Source organism: Anabrus simplex, chromosome 7 (assembly GCF_040414725.1).
Source record: "Anabrus simplex isolate iqAnaSimp1 chromosome 7, ASM4041472v1, whole genome shotgun sequence".
NCBI lineage: Eukaryota > Metazoa > Arthropoda > Insecta > Orthoptera > Tettigoniidae > Anabrus > Anabrus simplex.
This window is the reverse complement of record NC_090271.1, coordinates 203,311,360-203,331,677: the sequence shown is the minus strand read 5'-3', so window position 1 is coordinate 203,331,677 and position 20,318 is coordinate 203,311,360. Positions and strand designations below refer to the sequence as shown.

Sequence of the window (20,318 nt, the reverse complement as noted above, 5' to 3'; positions counted from 1 at the left end):
AGTAGTTCTTTATCATCCTGTGTCTGTAAAACACATTAGCAACATTACTCTTAGACTTGTAAATAAACATAATCAGCTTATTCATTTAGATCAGCACGCGTACGTAGCTTACAAACTACATCTTAAACCAGTATGAAAACCATCTATAAAACACGGTGTACATTCCGAAGGCATACTACATGTGTGCAGAGACTCATCGAGTTAACAGATACCCATAAGCAGATACTCCAAGATTTAGGATATACACTACTACAACAGAATGGAAGAAATGCTAGACATTACGAATACAGTAGAAAGTCGTGAAGGTGTAGCTTCATTCCTATCAACCTTTTACGTTTGGATTAAATAACAATGATGAAATTCATTTTATTATTAATCAACAAGATGTTTACACCTTACCACACGAAAGCTACCTCTATATTGAAGGACGATTAGAAAAGTCTGATGGAGGTGGACCAAGCACTTCACAACTAAACAACCATGCTCTAGCTTTTCTCTTTTCTGAAGCGCGATATGAAGTAAATAATGTTGAAATAGATCGAACGAAGAATGTTGGTATTACAAGCGCAATGAAACTCTACCCTTCTTTCTGTGATGAAGAAAGTAATCTTTTGCGGATGGCTGGATGGTGTCCAAAAGCTACTAACAACTGGATGATTAATGAGGATGGAACTTTTACGGGTATGTTATCACTGAAACATATTTTTGGATTCGCAGAAGACTTTACACGTATTATAATCAACGTAAAACAAGAGCTTATTCTAATCCGTGATCGAAGTGATTACAATTCTCTTAAAGCAGTAGAAACACCTGTAGAATCGAAAATAACACTGCATCGTATACTGTGGCGGATCCCACATGTAACCTTATCTGATCGTGAAAAACTTCGATTGCTCAAGATTGTAGAAAATGATACACCATTACCTATACGTTTTAGAAGTTGGGAGCTGCATGAATATCCTGTGTTACCACCTACAAACAAGCATAGCTGGGCTGTTAAAACATCACGTTTTATTGAGAAGCCCTTGTACATTATTTTTGGATTTCAAACTAATCGTAAATTCAATCACGAAAAAGATAGCTCACTGTTTGATCACTGCAAATTAAGACACGTTAGACTATACCTCAATGGAATTACGTATCCCTACGAAAACATCGACATTAACTTTGAGAAAAATAAGTTTGGGATGCTCTATGACATGTTTTGTAAATTTCAATCATCGTGTTATCAGAAAGAAGATCGTCCGCTATTTACACCTCAAGAATTTAAAAATAAAGCACCGATTGTAGTTATAGACTGCTCTTATCATGAAGAATCTATAAAAGAATCTCCAGTTGATATTCGTTTAGAATTTGAAACATCTGAAAACATTCCTGCTAACACAGCAGCCTATTGTCTTATTATTCATATGAGTGATGTTACTTACCATCCGGTAACGAATATTGTTACGAGACTATAAATAAGAATAGATCTTTATCATTTTCATTAGTGTGTGCTTCGACATCGTACGCTATGGAACAAAACTGTAAATGTGCATGCTGTTTGCATGCTCATACGCAACATCTTATTTATGTTTCACGAGTGAGTGAGGCTATTAAAATGTTCTATAAACGTAGATCGTCGATGCCGAAACATCTTATTCAATACTTACCACCAGGATTTTTATATACGTACGCTGCCTCTTACGTACATAATTTTTGGGACATCCTTCCTCTACACAGTAAGATGTCAATCGAAGTAGCTTTATGCAGAACTTGTGAACGACATTACAAGCATCGAGGAGAAAATGGTGATGATGATTGGGATGGACCAAATCCGAGGATTGAACACTGTACACAGTGTATGAATGAACTTTCTCTAGTACTTCATGATGATGATGATGATTCCGAAAAGGAATAACAGCAAGGTAAGAAGTACATGATCTTCTCTGTGAAGCATAACATACTTAGTATAATATACTTCTAAATGCTTTGTTTAATTTGAATGTTGCAGGAGGCATTTCGGAAGCATACGTTGTTAAGAAGCACACCAACCTTGTCAGCAGTAAAAAACGAACACTGTTGTAGTACATTTGTAAATAAATATTTGATCGCATTCAAAAATGTTGTACTTATTGCATTGCTTTACTCCGACTTACTCTTAAGAAAAACGATCAGGTATAAACATGCACAATGACGTCATCACAACAGCACGTGCTTACTCTAGCTTTCCCGATGCATGTTTAAACTCGTTCGAATTTACCGCTACCACATTCCTTTACATCGACTTACTCTTAAGAAAACGGACAAGTCTAAACATGCATGATAACGTCATCACTGCAGCACGTGCTTACTCTAGCTTACCCGATGCGTGATTAAACTTGTTCGAATTAACCGCCACCACATAGAGTACAGCAGCGAGGTAAGCGATGTAAGATGGCGGTAGCTAAAGATGTCAGCACGGTGCTCTGTTGATTAAAGATGGCTGCTTGTCAAAAAGATTTTTTCAAGTTATCCGCCACCACATAGAGTGCAGCACTGAGGTTTGCGATGCAATATGGCGGGTGACAGCTTGTCAAAGGTAAGTAGCTAAAGAGGGCAGCACTAAGGTTAGCAATGCAAGATGGTGGATGACAGCTGTGACGTAAAATATTACCCGCAAGATAGCACCACGATGCCCTTTTCATTAAAGATGGCAGCTAGAATTTTTCAAATTAACCGCCTCAAAGGTAAGTAGCTAAAGAGGGCAGCACTGTTCTCTCTGGATTAAAGATGGCAGCTTGTCGAAAATAATTTTTCAAATTAACCGCCTCAAAGGTAAGTAGCTAAAGAGGGCAGCACTGTTCTCTCTGGATTAAAGATGGCTGCTTGTCGAAAAGAATTTTTTCAAATTATCCGCCACCACAAAGAGGGCAGCACGGTGCTCTCTTGATTAAAGATGGTGGATGACAGCTGAAGAGCGAGTAGAATTTGTTTCCAAATAAGAGCACGTAGAATTTGCCGCCACCACATAGAGTGCAGCACTGTTCTCCCCAGATTAAAGATGGTGGATGACAGAAAAGCGCATAGGTTTGTAAAGCACGTAGAATTTGCCGCCACCGCATAGAGTGCAGCACTGTTCTCTCTAGATTAAAGATGGTGGATGACAGAAAAGCGCATAGGTTTGTAAAGCACGTGGAATTTGCCGCCACCACATAGAGTGCAGCACTGTTCTCTCTAGATTAAAGATGGCGGATGACAGCTGTCAGAAAAGCACATAGGTTTGTAAAGCACATGGAATTTACCGCCACCACATAGAGTGCAGCACTGTTCTCTCTGGATTAAAGATGGCGGATGACAGCTAACGAAATTGCCCGCATGATAGCAGCACAGTGCTCTATTGATTAAAGATGGCGGATGACAGCTGTCAAAAAAAAGCACGTGGCTTTGTTTCCCAACAAGAGCACATAGAATTTTTCAAATTGCCTCCACCACATTTCAAAGGTATCTAGCTAAAGAGTACAGCACTGTGCTCTGTTGATTAAAGATGGCGGATGACGGCTGTCAAAAAAGCGCGTGAGTTTGTTTCCAAACAAGAGCATGTAGAATTTTTCAATTTGCCGCCACCACATAGAGGGCAGCACGGTGCTCTCTTGATTAAAGATGACTGCTGTCATGTGGAATTGCCTGCCACCACATTTCAAAGGTAACTAGCTAAAGAGTGTAGCACGGCGCTCAAAGATGGCTGCTGTCAAAAAAAACATTTTTTCAAATTATCCGCCACCACATTTCAAAGGTAAGTAGCTAAAGAGGGCAGCACTGTGCTCTATGGATTAAAGATGGCGGATGACAGCTGTCAAAAAAGCACGTGGCTGTCAAAAAGCACGTGGATTTGTTTATCTCGAGCTAGTGAGGTTAAGTTGGTAGCACTAAGGTTTAGGCCCGCCAAGATGGCAGCACTGCCGATGACAGGTGAGGAAAGAGGGCAGCACAGCGCTCTGTAGTTTAAAGATGGCGGATGACAGCTGTCAAAAAGCACGTGGCTGTCAAAAAGCACGTGGCTTTGTTTACTACACGCTAGTTAGGTTAAGTTGGTACCACCGAGGTTTATTCCCGTCAAGATGGCAGTACTGAGGTTAGCGATGCGTTGTTGTCTGTCAAAAAGCACGTGGCTTTGTTTACAAATCTGTCAAAAAGCACGTGGCTTTGTTTACCTCATGCTAGTTAGGTTAAGTTGGCACTACTGGGGTTTAGGCCCGTCAAGATGGTAGTACTGAGGTTTGCGATGCGTTGTTGTCGATGACAGCTGTCAAAAAGCACGTGGCTTTGTTTACAAATCTGTCAAAAAGCACGTGGTTGTCAAAAAGCACGTGGCTTTGTTTACCTCGCGCTAGTTAGGTTAAGTTGGCACTACTGAGGTTTAGGCCCGTCAAGATGGCAGTACTGAGGTTTGCGATGCGTTGTTGTCTGTCAAAAAGCACGTGGCTTTGTTTACAAATTCAAATTTCCCGCGGGAGGTGGAGGAGGCATCTGGGAGGCCTCTGGCTGAGGTGGAGGTGGAGGTGGCCACTGGGAGGCCTCTGGCTGAGGTGGAGGTGGAGGTGGCCACTGGGAGCCTGAGGTGGAGGTGGCGGCCGAACTCTCCCATTATACTACTAATGCACATCAAAGAAAGTTTTGTACCACACTGGTTTTTGCCAGGCAGTAATCCATATACGCTGTTAGGAGTAGGTAAATGATAATCAACATATTGAAGAGTAAAGAAACATAATATATTGCAAACACAAGCATACAGAACTAAATATAAAGCTCTTCTTTCAGAAAGCTGCCTTCTTGCAACCAGCCCAAGTCTGTCAATACTAAGTAACACCACCTCTGGCACTGATGCCTGGAGGAATGTCTTCAAGACAGGTCTTATCACTATAAGTAGTACAGGAATTTAGCAGTAGCAAACACTTCTCTTCCGCAAATGGGAAAAAGGATTCTTTAAACCAATACTTTAATTCCTTTTTTCCCATTTTCCCTCATTTCGTGGCTGTTAAAATTATATTTCTGACATGAAACATTTATTTGGAAACTCTCGGAGCGAAAGTTCCAGTTGCCTCCTGTAGTACAATGAATAATTTCGAGAAAAGAGTACTGGCCATAAACTGTTTCTGTACGTTTCTCACCAACAAACGATAGAGCCCTTTTTACTTTAATTTCGCGCACTAAACCACTCTGATCAGTATTATAATTGTTTTACAAGTTTCTTCACGTCGCACCGATACAGATAGGTCTTATGGTGACGATGGGACAGGAAAGGGCTAGGAGTGGGAAGGAAGCCGCCGTGGCCTTAAGTAAGGTACAGTCCCAGCATTTGCCTGGTGTGAACATGGGAAACCACGGAAAACCATCTTCAGGGCTGCCGACAGTGGGGTTCGAGCTATACTGGCCGCACTTAAGCGACTGCAGCTATCGAGCTTGGTGATCGTCTATAACTCGCTCTGTAGCTGCTTGCACAAATTTCCTTGTGACTATATCTTTTCGACTTCTTCTTGCAGATACGTACGGGTTACAAATTTCGTATTTTTCTCCTTTTTATTTTGTACTTTTTCTTAAAGTGACTCATCCATCTAGCACATGCGCTGAAATTAGTTCGCCCCATTGAAATCTCTCTTGAAATTTCCAAGGCCCACAGTCGCAGATCTTCATCGCATACATTCCGCTCCAGTATTCTTGCTTCTGTAATAATTTTGTATGCATCAATTTCCTGTGTTCAATGGGGCTTACTGATGTAGATTCTAATTGGTTCTTCCACCTGTACAGTTGTCGTAGTGACGTCACTTTACAACAACTTTTGCGAACAGTCATTAATGAAAGGCGGTCCCCCACCCCCACCCTATTTAACCATAAAATTTACCCCTTTTCTCTTGTACACAAGATCTACAATTTGTTTCACTTTCTTCTGTGGACTAGAAGCATAGCTTGAACTAGAAGATTTGCTAGGTGACTGCGGTATCTCTTCACTGGATTGACGGGAATCAGACTCGGGGATCAAAATCGGATCCGTAACACGTCTTGTTCCTGGCAATGGTATGCTGCCTTCTCTTTCAGGTAATGCAGATGAGGTGTCGCTGCTTCCACTGTCACTTTCACGGTCACTACTTCTCTCCAGATACGGCTCCGAAACGATGCTTGCACCCATGGGATGATTTTCAATTAGTTCGATCACATGTTGACCTATCTCCCTTTCTTCCGAAGTTATTTCACGGGAAGAGGATAAACCTTTTTCACGGAAATAACGTAAAGCATACTCTAGAACATTAGCCGGATTCATTAATGCTCTTTCAAAGGAACATGTGTCAACTGGCTAGCGCAGAAAGCTCAAGGTAACCCGGTTGCTTCAGCTGGTCACCAGGGCTGACCATGTCGAGCTTTACGCTAACGCTTCCAATTCTATTAGACATTTCCGTATCGATTTCAGGACCATACAGATCGAAATGACAGCCGCATTTTTGTACATTGCTTTCTATGGACCCCTCATCCCCTCTACCAAATTTCATTGTCGATTTGGATATGACAGTATGGACAGTTCCCTTGTTAGCAACATTCTCACAACAAAACAAAAAGTCACTACATCAGTCAAACACCTCATGACATGTCAACAAATATTTATAATTCTTCTTCTACAGCTTTTCCCACACCTTGTGGGGTTGCGGGTGCGAACTGTGCCACACATGTAGATTTGGCCCTGTTTTACGTCCGGATGCCCTTTCTGACGCCAACCCTATGTGGAGGGATGTAATCACTATTGCGTGTTTCTGTGGTGGCTGGTAGTGTGGTGTGTTGTCTGAATATGAAGAGAAGGGTGCTGGGACAAACACAAACAGCCAGTCCCCGAGCCACAAGAATTAATCACATGCAATTAAAATCCCCGACCCGGGAATCGAATCAGGGACCCTCTGAACCGAAGGCCTCGATGCTGACCATTCAGCCAAGGAGTTGGACAAAAGTATTTATAATTAAATATTTAATTTAAAATAAGTTCCTTCACCATAGTATGAATTAAAATATTGTACCCAACAGCCACGAAAATGATAGGTTTACGTTACTGGTTCGAAATTCCGGCTCGGACGTAAACATCTCACTCGTAACGTAGGCCTAAGTAAGGTAAGGGTGTATTATGCCCGAAGGCAGGTCCGAACCTCCGCAGAGGTGTACCTGAGTCGGAGTTTACGTACGGTAGGGTGACCAGTTCCTTTCCACTCCGGGCCGATGACCTTCGATGTTAGGCCCCTTAAAACAACAAGCATCATGATCATCAGCAACCTTTCCACTCCTCCATTCCCTTACCCCCCACCAACAGCGCGAGGCAACCCATCCAAATCTTGACTACGCCTGATGTTACTTAACTTCGGAGACCTAACGGGATGCGATATTTCAACACGGCTACGGCCGTTGGCCTCGTAACGTAAAAGATCACTTTTTGTGGCCGTTGCGTAAATAACTATTATCGAACTTGCTGTAATGCCCTAGTAACCATAGGCCCTACAGACCTATTCCCTATTTTCGTGACCATTTAGTGAACTATGGAACTGGGAATGATGGTGGCTGTGATTCGTTTTTATAAGGAGGAAAACCGCTGTGTCATTAGCATCTATTGATCAGGAAGTTGTAGAAAATGAGTGGCGAAATGAGAAGAAGAATTTGAAGTAACGATCACTTGAAAATGAGGGAAAAGCGAATCACAAGGGTGTGGGTGGGTGAAAGTTTAGGCTGTGTAACGTTTGGTACTTTATAGCTCAGGAGTTCCTGTCTCGGAACGGGTACAACACAAATGGGGTATACAGTAGTATTACTTGTGGCTCAGGCGGCAGCGCGCCGGCCTCTCACCGCTGGATGTCGTGGTTCAAATCCCGGTCACTCCATGTGAGGTTTGTGTTGGACAAAGTGGAGGCAGGACAGGTATTTCTTCGGGTACTCCGATTTTTCCTGCCATCTTTCATTCCAGCAACACTTTCCAATATCATTTCATTTCATTAATCATTCATTAATCATTGCCCCAGAGGAGTGCGACGGGCTTCGGCAGCCGGCACATTTCCATCCTCGCCGCTAGATGGAAACAGGCTGTGGATTCTCTCTCTCTCTCTCTCTCTCTCTCATTAGACCGCACGAGGTTTGCTACACCATGATAAACGTGGTGGGAAGCAAAAGTAAGGGTTAGGAACCCTAACATAAATGCGCAATACTAATGGTAACCAAATAGTAGAAATGGGCAAAGAACTCGTACGTTCATGAAGTGAGAGTTCAACCACAAATTCCCAAAGAAGGGGTTATTGCTTAAAACTTATGCCTAAATGGAAACGTCCTTCACTCATATTTTCAATGGAATGACAGAACGAACTTTCTACTACGATAACATAACTTAAACATGCGAAGTGGAATGTCAAATTCATAGGCCCCAGATCATTAGAGGAATCCGTGACCGTGGAATATAACGCGCATCAAGGGTAAGAACACTTTCAGATATAACAATTACTTTCACTGCAACACACTTGCTAGATACAATTCCTGACCAACAGGACATCAGAAAAATGTTCAATCTGTAGTTTAGAGTTGCTTGGTTTCTTAATATAAACTCCAAGTGGAACGTTGCCCCAATTTTAGGTTAAATGCTTGGCCTAAGTAATACATAGGTTTCGAAAGAAGCTAATAGGTATATTCCTCCGGGGAGGAAGTAAAGAATACAAAATTAATTTAGACAAGAAAAACTGGTAAATGATTTAACATCAAATTAGCATACGTAGAAAGACGAATAAGCAAATCTATACTATCGCTGCCAAGGTAACCTATTTCTAAGGGGAAATGTTTTAATAATAATAATAATAATAATAATAATAATAATAATAATAATAATAATAATAATAATGATAATAATAATAATAATAATACTATTGCTTTACGTTCCACTAACTACTTTCACGGTCTTCGGAGAAGCCGAGGTGCCGGAATTTAGTCCCGCAGGATTTCTTTTACGTGCCAGTAAATCTACCGACACGGGGCTGTCGTATTTGAGCACCTTCAAATACCACCGGACTGAGCCAGGATCGAACCTGCCAAGTTGGGGTTAGAAGGCCAGCGCCTTAACCGTCTGAGCCACTCAGCCCGGCGGGAAATGTTTTAACCAAGTGACAGTTTATAACAAATTTACATAAGTAAACTTAATGATAATTTCAGATACAATAAAAGCAATCCAAATGATCTAACCTATGTAGACGGACACCTAACAGTGTATACATAGTAGACGAATAAGTTGAATACCGGTAAGGAAGGAATGTAGGAGTCCGAGAAACACGATTACAAAATTTTAATCACTCGATGGACAATTCCACAAGTGCACACACACGAAGATTTCCATATTTGCATGATTATTATTAAGTGTTCAGGGATATATAACCAAACAGATTTACTATTGTCCGCCTCTGTGGTGTAGTGGTTAGCGTGATTAGCTGCCACCCCCGGAGGTCCGGGTTCGATTCCCGGCTCTGCCACGAAATTTGAAAAGTGGTACGAGGGCTGGAACGGGTCCACTCACCCTCGGTAGGTCAACTGAGTATAGGTGGGTTCGATTCCCTCCTCAGCAATCCTGGAAGTGGTTTTCCGTGGTTTCCCACTTCTCCTCCAGACAAATGCCGGGATGGTACCTAACTTAAGGCCACGGCCGCTTCCTTCCCTCTTCCTTGCCTATCCCATCCAATCTTCCCATCCCTGCACAAGGCCCCTGTTCAGAATAGCAGGTGAGGCCGCCTGGGCGAGGTACTGGTCATTCTCCCTAGCTGTATCCCCGACCCAAAGTCTGAAGTTCCAGGACACTGCCCTTGAGGCGGTAGAGGTGGGATCCCTCGCTGAGTCCGAGGGAACAACCGAACCTGGAGGATAAACATATTAAGAAGAAGAAGAAGAAGAAGAAGATTTACTTTTCTTCATTTAACCGTGACAAGATCGCACAATAAAAGGTAGAATAGTGGCTACAGAATATGATCAACTCCCCCAATTTCCGTCGGAAATGATTAATGAAAAATGAAAGTTACACATAGTGTTCCTCGATTATCCCTCATGTGAGGGAAGGTAGAATTCGGTGGACCAGAGAGCCAACTCTGTCCAACAAATAGTGGTGTGCTCGTGCATCCAGATGGAATAACAACATATTTATGTAATCGTAAGATTCTTCGAGAAGGTACGAGAGATAAACTATAAGAAACTGACGTAATGGGGGCGGGGGAGTCAGCTTATCGGCCAAGATGACGGTCAGCAAGAAGTCGACGGGTAAAGGTAGTGGATGTAGATAGAAGTAAGGAGAATCTGTAAGGTAAGTGCACAACCTGTAATGGTTCAAATCCCGTTACAAGATTTTATCTGTATTATTATTATTATTATTATTATTATTATTATTATTATTATTATTATTATTATTATTATTATTATTATTATTTTATCCGTATTAGTATTATTACTACTATTATTGTAACTATTATTGTTGTTTGATTCAATTCTATAATCTGATTTCGCTATGTATTAATTAATTATCGCTTGCTTCTTTGTATTTAATTTATTGTGTACTAGCTGTGGTACCCAGTTTCTGAATGCTTACCTTTAAGATTTGTATTACCCATTACTTAGGTGTGAAGTGAATTTTTATAGAATTCCTTTTTGACTTGCAGATTGATATGTCATCATCATCATCATCATCTGTTTACCCTCCAGGTTCGGTTTTTCCCTCGGACTTAGCGAGGGATCTCACCTCTACCGCCTCAAGGGCAGTGTCCTGGAGCTTCAGACTCTTGGTCGGGGATACAACTGGGGAGTATGACCAGTACCTCGCCCAGGCGGCCTCACCTGCTATGCTGAACAGGGGCCTTATGGAGGGGTGGGAAGATTGGAAGGGATAGGCAAGGAAGAGGGAAGGAAGCGGCCGTGGCCTTAAGTTAGCTACCATCCCGGCATTCGCCTGGAGGAGAAGTGGGAAACCACGGAAAACCACTTCCAGGATGGCTGAGGTGGGAATCGAACCCACCTCTACTCAGTTGACCTCCCGAGGCTGAGTGGACCCCGTTCCAGCCCTCGTACCACTTTTCAAATTTCGTGGCAGAGCCGGGAATCGAACCCGGGCCTCCGGGGGTGGCAGCTAATCACGCTAACCACTACACCACAGAGGCGGGCAGATTGATATGTTACGATCTATTATATCGTTTTAAAATTATTTAGATGTGTTTGTTTTCAAGTTTTTATTTATTTGATTTTCGAGTAAAACTTTGTCCCTATGGAAGCTCGAATCGACTGGGAAGTATTTGATCCTGTCAAAAATTAATAATGAGAACTATATGTATTTAGCCGTCGCACTATAGGTACGATGTACAGGGTTTCAACTGTCAATGAGACTGTCTCCCTCTCGCCCCCCACTCCTAAGAGATAAAAAATCTGGATTGTCACCATTCATCTCAGTGACCCCAAAAATGTAGATTCGACACTATTCTTGATTATTTTTATATCTCACTTCCCCCTCACACCCACCCCAAAGTGGGCTGAACATGAACTTTAAAAAATTCGGAGTGTCACTATTCATTTCAGCGACCACGAAAACTATGGATTCGGTACTATTCTAGATTATTTTTATACCTTACCCCCTCACCCCCTGCCCGTAAGGGTGTTAGGGTGTCTTACCCCCACGAGGTTTGTCTCCTGGTACTAAGTCATATGTGTACCAATTTTGGTTGGCAGCTATGCCCAAACGCACATGCATAATCTCGCTGTTCTAGAATCCTGGAGCTGACGTTGCCATGGTTACGGCAGTTAATTTCTTTTATCCGATTCCTATAGCAGCGGTAGTGTGCTAGCAATATCTCCATAACGGTTGGTTTTAGGGACTTAAAACGTGGTTTTTGGGCCCGTAGGGCTCACCGAGTTTTGTTCTTTCATCAAGGGACTTAAAATGAGCTTTGTCTCGTCCTTGTACAAAAAATTCGATATTTAGTCTATATTAGCCTGTTATTTTTATATCTCCCCCCCCCGTCGCCCACCCCCCTAGAATTGTTTTGAAAATGAAATACAGCCCATATTACTCAGTGGCAATGTAGCTTTCTGTAGGTGAAATAATTTTTTAAAATCGTTTCAGTAGTTTTTGAGTCTATCCGTTACAAATATACACATTTTTCCTCTTGATAATATTAGTATATATATATGTGTGTGTGTGAGTATGTTAGCATTAAAATAATGTAGAGTGAGAGTTGCTGCCGCAAGGGTGTTGTGAAACTAGTTTAAATACATTACAACATATGGTGCAATACTGTTGCACTAACTGTCGATTCATCGCTCTGACATTGTATGCATTTAGAACGATGAGAGAATTTAGGGAGTTTCTACTTTGCCTGAGGCTATTTCATCACAACCTGTAATACTTTGGAGATGGGTGGAAGTGACATAATGGGCTGTTTTAGAGATGACGTGGGTGTTATACCATGTGACAACTAGTGTCTATATACAGTATAGAGGAGTATCCTATAGCAGCTAGTCAGATGGTAGTCAAGAGTCAGACGGAGGTGGACTCTCAGTGAGTCGGTCAGTGAGACGGATGGTGAACAGTCAATTGGATGGAGCCTTGGTCGATGGATAGTCATTTGGAGAGTGAGGCCACAGTTGGTCAGTCAGTCAGTTGAAGGTAGAGCAGTGACATGGATATTAGTCGTCAGTGACCAAATGGATTAAATGTTCGGAGTGTGTTTCGTGTATCTGTTCGGTCGAGTTCTTGTGTCAGTTCGGTAACAACAGAATATTGAGTCATCGTAATGCAGACTAACAGTTATCAGTGAATTACTTGTAAAGTTTAATGTGAAGTGTGAATTTAATTTCAAGCCATGCTCTATCTCGTTTGTGAAACTAAAAGGATACTTCACCAAATTAGGTTTGAGATATCTACAGCTGATGCCAATTCAAAGGAATACGTCGTAATAACACTCAATGTGTTCAAGGTACAGTCAAGTGAAACAGTGAGGGATACAATTCTTGTACAACTTTTAAATGTCCGGTCAAGAGGATTTCAAATTTAATGCTTAGAGTTTCTTTCAGTTGTAATGTCAGAGTTATGTTATCATCTAAATTATCGCAGCAAACCTTGCCGTTTAAATTATGAATTTAAAGGATATATTTTGTTTAGTATCAAATAAAATTAATTGTTTTATTTCAATGGTAGATCATATAACCTCAAATTTTGTTTGGGAAACCAAACGACAAAGTCCTTTTCCCAGAACCTACATGTTATGCTGTCAAAGTAAGCTTATTACCTCACACCCTAGAGATATTCAAGATTCTCATCCATATATGTTTACATCGTTAAATGTATTTGAGACCAAATCACAAACCTTGAGCCCTACTATCGCAGAGCGGGAAGAAAAGAAAGTATGATGGCCAACAATGTACTAAGCTCGTAAAACATATCAACGATACCTTTATACTTATTGAGTATTGTTGTTAAATGAGGTGTGCTTCTTTCTTCTGCTGTCTCCGCTAGATGGTAGTACGACTGTAGTTACAATAACTAACCCGTCAACGATCGGTACACAACATATAGTATGGGAATTATTTCCTTACGTAAAATGAAGAAGGCATGCATATATTTCCAGGAACATAGAGACTGATTGGTTTCAAAAATAGATGAAGTAAAAGAAAATCAGTGTCCTCGCATTTCTTCAGTTGATGAGATGAACGCACCCTTTTAGTTATATACCATTTTATTCCTCCCGTGGATGTATATTAATTTCGAAGCGAAAAAAGTACAGTTTCTCAATCGTTTATTCATTAAAGCTTGCAAAATATAATAATATTTTCTCAAAATAAGTTACAGGTTCAATTTCTGTAAAAACTGTAAGGGTTTCATGGGGCTTCTACATTTTTCGAGATTATCACCGGAGAGGTGGAGGGAATATTTTGAACAGCTTTTCAACATAAAAGGAAATCTTCCTGGTGGTGTTGCGAACAGCCAAGCTCATGGGGAGGAAGAAAATGGTGTTGGTGAAATTATACTTGAGGAAGTGGAAAGGATGGTAAATAAACTCCATTGTCATAAAGCAGCAGGAATAGATTAAATTAGACCTGAAATGGTGAAGTATAGTGGGAAGGCAGGGATGAAATGGCTTCATAGAGTAGTAAGATTAGCATGGAGTGTTGGTAAGGTACCTTCAGATTGGACAAAAGCAGTAATTGCACCTATCTATAAGCAAGGGAACAGGAAGGATTGCAACAACTATCGAGGTATCTCATTGATTAGTGTACCAGGCAAGGTATGCACTGGCATCTTGGAAGGGAGGGTGCGATCAGTAGTTGAGAGGAAGTTGGATGAAAACCAGTGTGGTTTCGGACCATAGAGGGGCTGTCAGGATCAGATTTTCAGTATGCAACAGATAATTGAAAAATGCTGTGAGAGGAATAGGCAGTTGTTTTTATGTTTCGTAGATCTAGAGAAAGCATATGATAGCGTACCGAGGGAAAAGATGTTCGCCATACTGGGGGACTATGGAATTAAAGGTAGATTATTAAAATCAATCAAAGGCATTTATGTTGACAATTGGGCTTTAGTGAGAATTGATGGTAAAATGAGTTCTTGGTTCAGGGTACTTACAGGGGTTACGCAAGGCTATAATCTTTCACCTTTGCTGTTCATAGTTTACATGGCTCATCTGCTGAAAGGTATAAAATGGCAAGGAGGGATTCAGTTAGGTGGAAATGTAGTAAGCAGTCTGGCGTATGCTGATGACTTGGTCTTAATGGCAGACTGTGCCGAAAGCCTGCAGTCTAACATCTTGGAACTTGAAAATAGGTGCAATGAGTATGGTATGAAAATTAGCCTTTCGAAGACTTAAATTGATGTCAGTAGGTAAGAAATTCAACAGAATTGAATGTCAGATTGGTGATACAGAGCTAGAACAGGTCGATAGTTTCAAGTATTTAGGTTGTGTGTTCTCCCAGGATGGTAATATAGTAATTGCGATTGAATCAAGGTTTAGTAAAGCTAATGTAGTGAGCTCTCGCAGTTGCGATCAACAGTATTCTGTAAGAAGGAAGTCAGCTCCCAGACGAAACTATCTTTACATCGGTCTGTTTTCAGACCAACTTTGCTTTACGGGAGCGAAAGCTGGGTGGACTCAGGATATCTTATTCATAAGTTAGAAGTAACAGACATGAAAGTAGCAAGAATGATTGCTGGTACAAACAGGTGGGAACAATGGCAGGAGGGAACTCGGAATGAGGAGATAAAATCTAAGTTAGGAATGAACTCGATGGGTGAAGCTGTACGCATAAAGCGGCTTCGGTGGAGGGGTCATGTGAGGCGGATGGAGGAGGATAGGTTACCTAGGAGAATAATGGACTCTGTTATGGAGGGTAAGAGAAATAGAGGAAGACCAAGACGACGATGGTTAGACTCAGTTTCTAACGATTTAAAGATAAGAGGTATAGAACTAAATGAGACCACAGCAATAGTTGCAAATAGAGGATTGTGGCGACGTTTAGTACATTCACAGAGGCTTACAGACTGAACGCTGAAAGGCATAACAGTCTTTAATGACAATGTATGTATTAAAATTATTATTATTATTATTATTATTATTATTATTATTATTATTATTATTATTATTATTACCATCATCATTATTCCTTTAGGACTTCATGAAAAGTAATTGTAACCGGTAATGGGCTAAACATTTCGTTATCTTCCTTTTTTGTTAAAGAAAGTTCGTGGATACTTCAAATAGATTTCTGCTATTACGTCGTGTCGGGAAATGCCAAAGAGATGGACACCCGCACATTTCTGCTCTCTACTTAACAACTGTACAAGTTCTCGATACGAGCCATTTGCTACAACGCCTATTTGAAGTATAGCATGCTGATGAAAGATACAAATTCTAATCGTAGATGATTATAAGTAAGTAATATTTCCAGTTAAATAGCATATTTTTATGAAATGAAATGACGTATGGCTTTTAGTGCCGGGAGTGTCTGAGGACAAGTTCGGCTCGCCAGATGCAGGTCTTTCGATTTGACACCCGTAAGTGACCTGCGCGTCGTGATATGGATGAAATGATGATGAAGACGACACATACACCCAGCCCCCGTGTAAGCGAAATTAACCAATTACGGTTAATACTCCCGACCCTGCCGGGAATCGAACCCGGGACCCCTGTGACCAAAGGCCAGCACGCTAACCATTTAGCCATGGAGCCGGATGCATGTTTTTATGAGCGTGATTATCACAGATAAAATGTATTTATTAAATGTATTAAGTGGCAAGTGTGACGGTTTATTTAAAAGTAAGTTATCTATCACTCAAAATCTATATGCAGTATGTATATATAAAACAACATGTCCTGAATGACTGACTGACTGACTGACTGACTGACTGACTGACTGACTGACTGACTGACTGACTGACTGATTGACTGACTGACTGATTCGTCATCGCCGAGCCAAAACTACTAGACATAAAGAATTGAAATGTTGGGGATACATTTATATTACAGTGTAGGTGCTCACTAAGGAAGGATTTTTCGATTTTCCGCCGCTAAGGGGGTGAAAAGTGGGTAAATTTTAAAATGAGTATATCTGTATCTCAAAAGCTTAACCGTTTAAGGACGTAAAAATTGGTATTTGGAGTCTCATTTAAATATAAAGGAACACATATTATTATATTTCGGAAAATCCGCCTAAGGGGGTAAAAAGTGACAAACGGGTTGAATCCTCTTTATGAGGTCACTTATATATCAAAAGCTGAAGATGTTACAGACGTGAAAATTGGTACATGGTATCTCCATTAAAAATAAAGAAACATGTATTTTGTTTTCGAAACATCCACTTAAGAGAGTGAAAAGAAGTGAAAAATGGGATGAATTTTTAAAGTGAGTATAATCTCCAAAACTTAACATGTTACATTCGTAAGAACTAGTATTTGGAATCACCTTTAAAAACAATGTAACACACGTTTTCTCTAAGGTGGGTGTGGGGGGTTGAAAAGTGCTGAAAAAGGGGTTGAATCCTATAATTAGGATACCTATATCTCAAAAATTGAAAATTGGTACTTGGAATTTCCTTTAATAGCAAACACGTATTTTTATTTTCGGAAAATCCACTTAAGGGGGTGAAAAGAATTGAAAATTGGCTGGATTTTAAAAATGAGTATATCTACAATAGGACTATATCTCAAAAAGCTTAACATATTACCGACGTGAAAATTAGTATTTGGAATCTCCTTTAAAAATATAGGAAATGTGTTTTTTGTTTTTGCAAAAGCCACCTAACGGCGTGAAAAGAAGTGAAAATGGAGTTGAATTCTTTTTATAAGGATTCATATATCTCAAAAGCTGAAGATATTACAGACGTGAAAACTGGTATTTGGAATCTCTTTTAAAAGCAAAGAAACGCGTATTTTTTTGTTTTCGGAAAATCCACTTAGGTGGGGGGGGGGGGACTGATAAAGGGAAAGGGGATGATTTTTTTATGGGAATACTTATATATCATATAATGGAGATAGTACAGACGTGGAAAGAGGTATTTGGAATCTTCTTTTAAAAATAAATAAACACGTACCGTGCTTTTTTGTTTTCGACTTTAGACAGGACTGTTTCTCACATGTATGACGCATGTTCCAGATTTAGCTGTCAGTAGCCTGGTCATCTTAGGCCCAAAAGGCAATACCACAAATGTGGTTTAGAAAGAGGTTCTGGGGTAAATGGAACTAAACTTCTCGGCGAGTTTTTATACGTTAAAGATTTTCAGTTAATTCTTAGTGCATTATCGGGAAACGATTACTTTTTTTTCAAGTTACAAAATCCACGCGAGCGAAGTCGTGGGTAACAGCTAGTACGCAATAAAATTGGTCAGAGGATTTTTGGATATTCCGACGTTAAGGGGGTGAAAAGGGGGGTGAATTTTTGAAATGGGTGTATCTATATCTCAAAACTTTAAAAGTTTACAGATCTAAAAATTGGTATTTAGAATCTCCTCTAAAAATAAAGAAACACGTATTTTTGTTTTCGGAAAATCCCAATAGGAGGCGTGAAAAACGGGTTGAATGTCTTTAATGAGGATACTTAAGTCTCAGAAACTGAAGACATTACAGACCTAAAAATTTATATTTGGGATCTCCTTTAAAAATAAAGAAACACGCATTTTTTGTTTTGGGAAAATCTAATTAATAGGGGGTGAACGGGGGAGTGAATTTTTAAAATGAGTGTATCTATATCACAAAACTTTAAATATTTACAGATGTAAAAATTGGTATTTTGAATCTCCTTTAAAAATAAAGAAACATGTATTTTTTGTTTTCTGAAAATCCCAATAGGAGGGGTAGAAAGGGTGAAAAAGGGGTTGAATGGCTTTAATCAGGATACTTATATCTCAGAAACTGAAGATATTACAGACCCGAACATTTGTATTTGGGATCTCCTATAAAAATAAAGAAACGCGTATTATTTGTTTTTGGAAAATCTAATTAACTGGGGGTGAAGAGGGGGGTGATTTTTTAAAATGAGTGTACCTATGTCTCAAAACTTTAAAAGTTTACAGATGTAAAAGTTGGTATTAAGAATCTCCTTTAAAAATAAAGAAACAAGTATTATTTGTTTTCGGAATATCCCAAAAAGGGTGAAGAAGCGGTTAAATGCCTTTAATGAGGATACTTATATCTCAGAAACTGAAGATATTACACACCGTAAATTGGTATTTGGGATCTCATTTATAAACAAGGAAATACGTATTTTTTGTTTTTTGGAAAATCCAATGAATGGGGATTAAACGGAAGTGTCAAATTGGGGTGAAGTTTTAGAAAGATTATAACTACAGTGCATCTCAGAAACGTAAAATGTTACAGACGTAAAAATTGGTATTTTGGAATCTCCTGTAAAAGTAAATAAACCTAGGTGATATGTTTTTGGAAAACTCCACTTAAGGGGAACTAAAAAAAAGGGGTGACATTTTTAAATGAGCATTTCTACAGTATATCTCAAAAACGTAACATGTTACAGAAGTGAAAAATGGTATTTTTATATCTATTACAAATAAAGAAACATGTATTTTTTGTTTTCGGGAAACTACTTGGCTGGGGTGGGGATAAAATTTAATGAAAAAGGGGTTGAATTATTTTAATTAGGATACTGATATATCAAGAATAGAAGATGTTACAGACGTGAAATTTGGCATTTGAAACTCCTTTAGAAATAAAGAAATACGTAGCTTTTGTTTTCGGAAATCCACTTAAAGGAGGGAGGGAAATTGAAAAATTAGTTGAAATATTTGTATGAAGATACTACTGTATTATATCAAAATAGAAAGATTTTGCAGACATGAACATTGGTATTTGGAATCTGTTTTAAAAGTTAAGAAAGACGTATTCTCGGAAAATCCAATGAAGGGGGGCGGAGGTGAAAGAGTTGAAAAATTAATTGAATTAATTGTATGTGGATACGTACATCTAATAAAAACTAAAGTTGTTACAGACGTGGAAATTGGTATTTGTATCTCCTTTAAAAACAAAGAAAAATGCGTTTTGTGGGGAAATCATATTGGGAGGCGGGGGTGAAAAGGAGTTGAATTCCTTTTATGAGGACACATATCTTAAAAACTGAAGATGTTAGAGTCGTGATAATTGGTATTTAGAAGATCTTTTACTATTAAAGAAACACGTACTTTTTGCCTCAAAATTCACTGGGGGTGGGGGTGGAGTGTGAGAGGAAGTGAAAAAAGTGAATTATTTTTATGGGGATACTCATATCTCATAACCGAAGGTAACAGACGTGAACATTGGTATTTGGAATCTCCTTTAAACATAAAGAAACACGCCTTCTTTATTCTTGGGGGGGGAATCAACTTAACGGCGGCGGGGTAAAAAAGTAGTTGAGACCAATTGATTTTACTGTTCATAATGTACTTAATCTGATCATGAACCGATCATTTTTAATCTTTCCTGGGTTCGTTTTCCAGAGCCATCTTTTCCTTTGGAGAACTTAAAGTTATATTACAGTAGATTCTCCTAGCATATAAATAAAAATTTAAACACATTTGAAATAAACGATAGGAATGACATTAACCGTGCAATTGTTCGCCTCTATAATAAAGTCAATAATGCACGGGAGTATATCATTCGTATCACCAGAAATCCCGCGCACTTGCCTACGCACGACAATGGTGCTGGTCACATTGTCAGCAGATGTAATTTACCGCCAAGTAGCGGTCTTGCATCTTGCTGTGGTGTCCAGAACATCAATAATAATAATAATAATAATAATAATAATAATAATAATAATAATAATAATAATAATAATAATAATCATGTTCTG

General features: G+C 39.7%; 1 protein-coding gene across 2 annotated transcripts in view; it reads right to left on the bottom strand.

Annotated features, from left to right (window-relative positions):
* Positions 1-20,318, bottom strand: part of LOC136877041 (glucose dehydrogenase [FAD, quinone]) — an 83,412-nt gene that overhangs the window by 13,092 nt on the left and 50,002 nt on the right. The window lies entirely within an intron of this gene.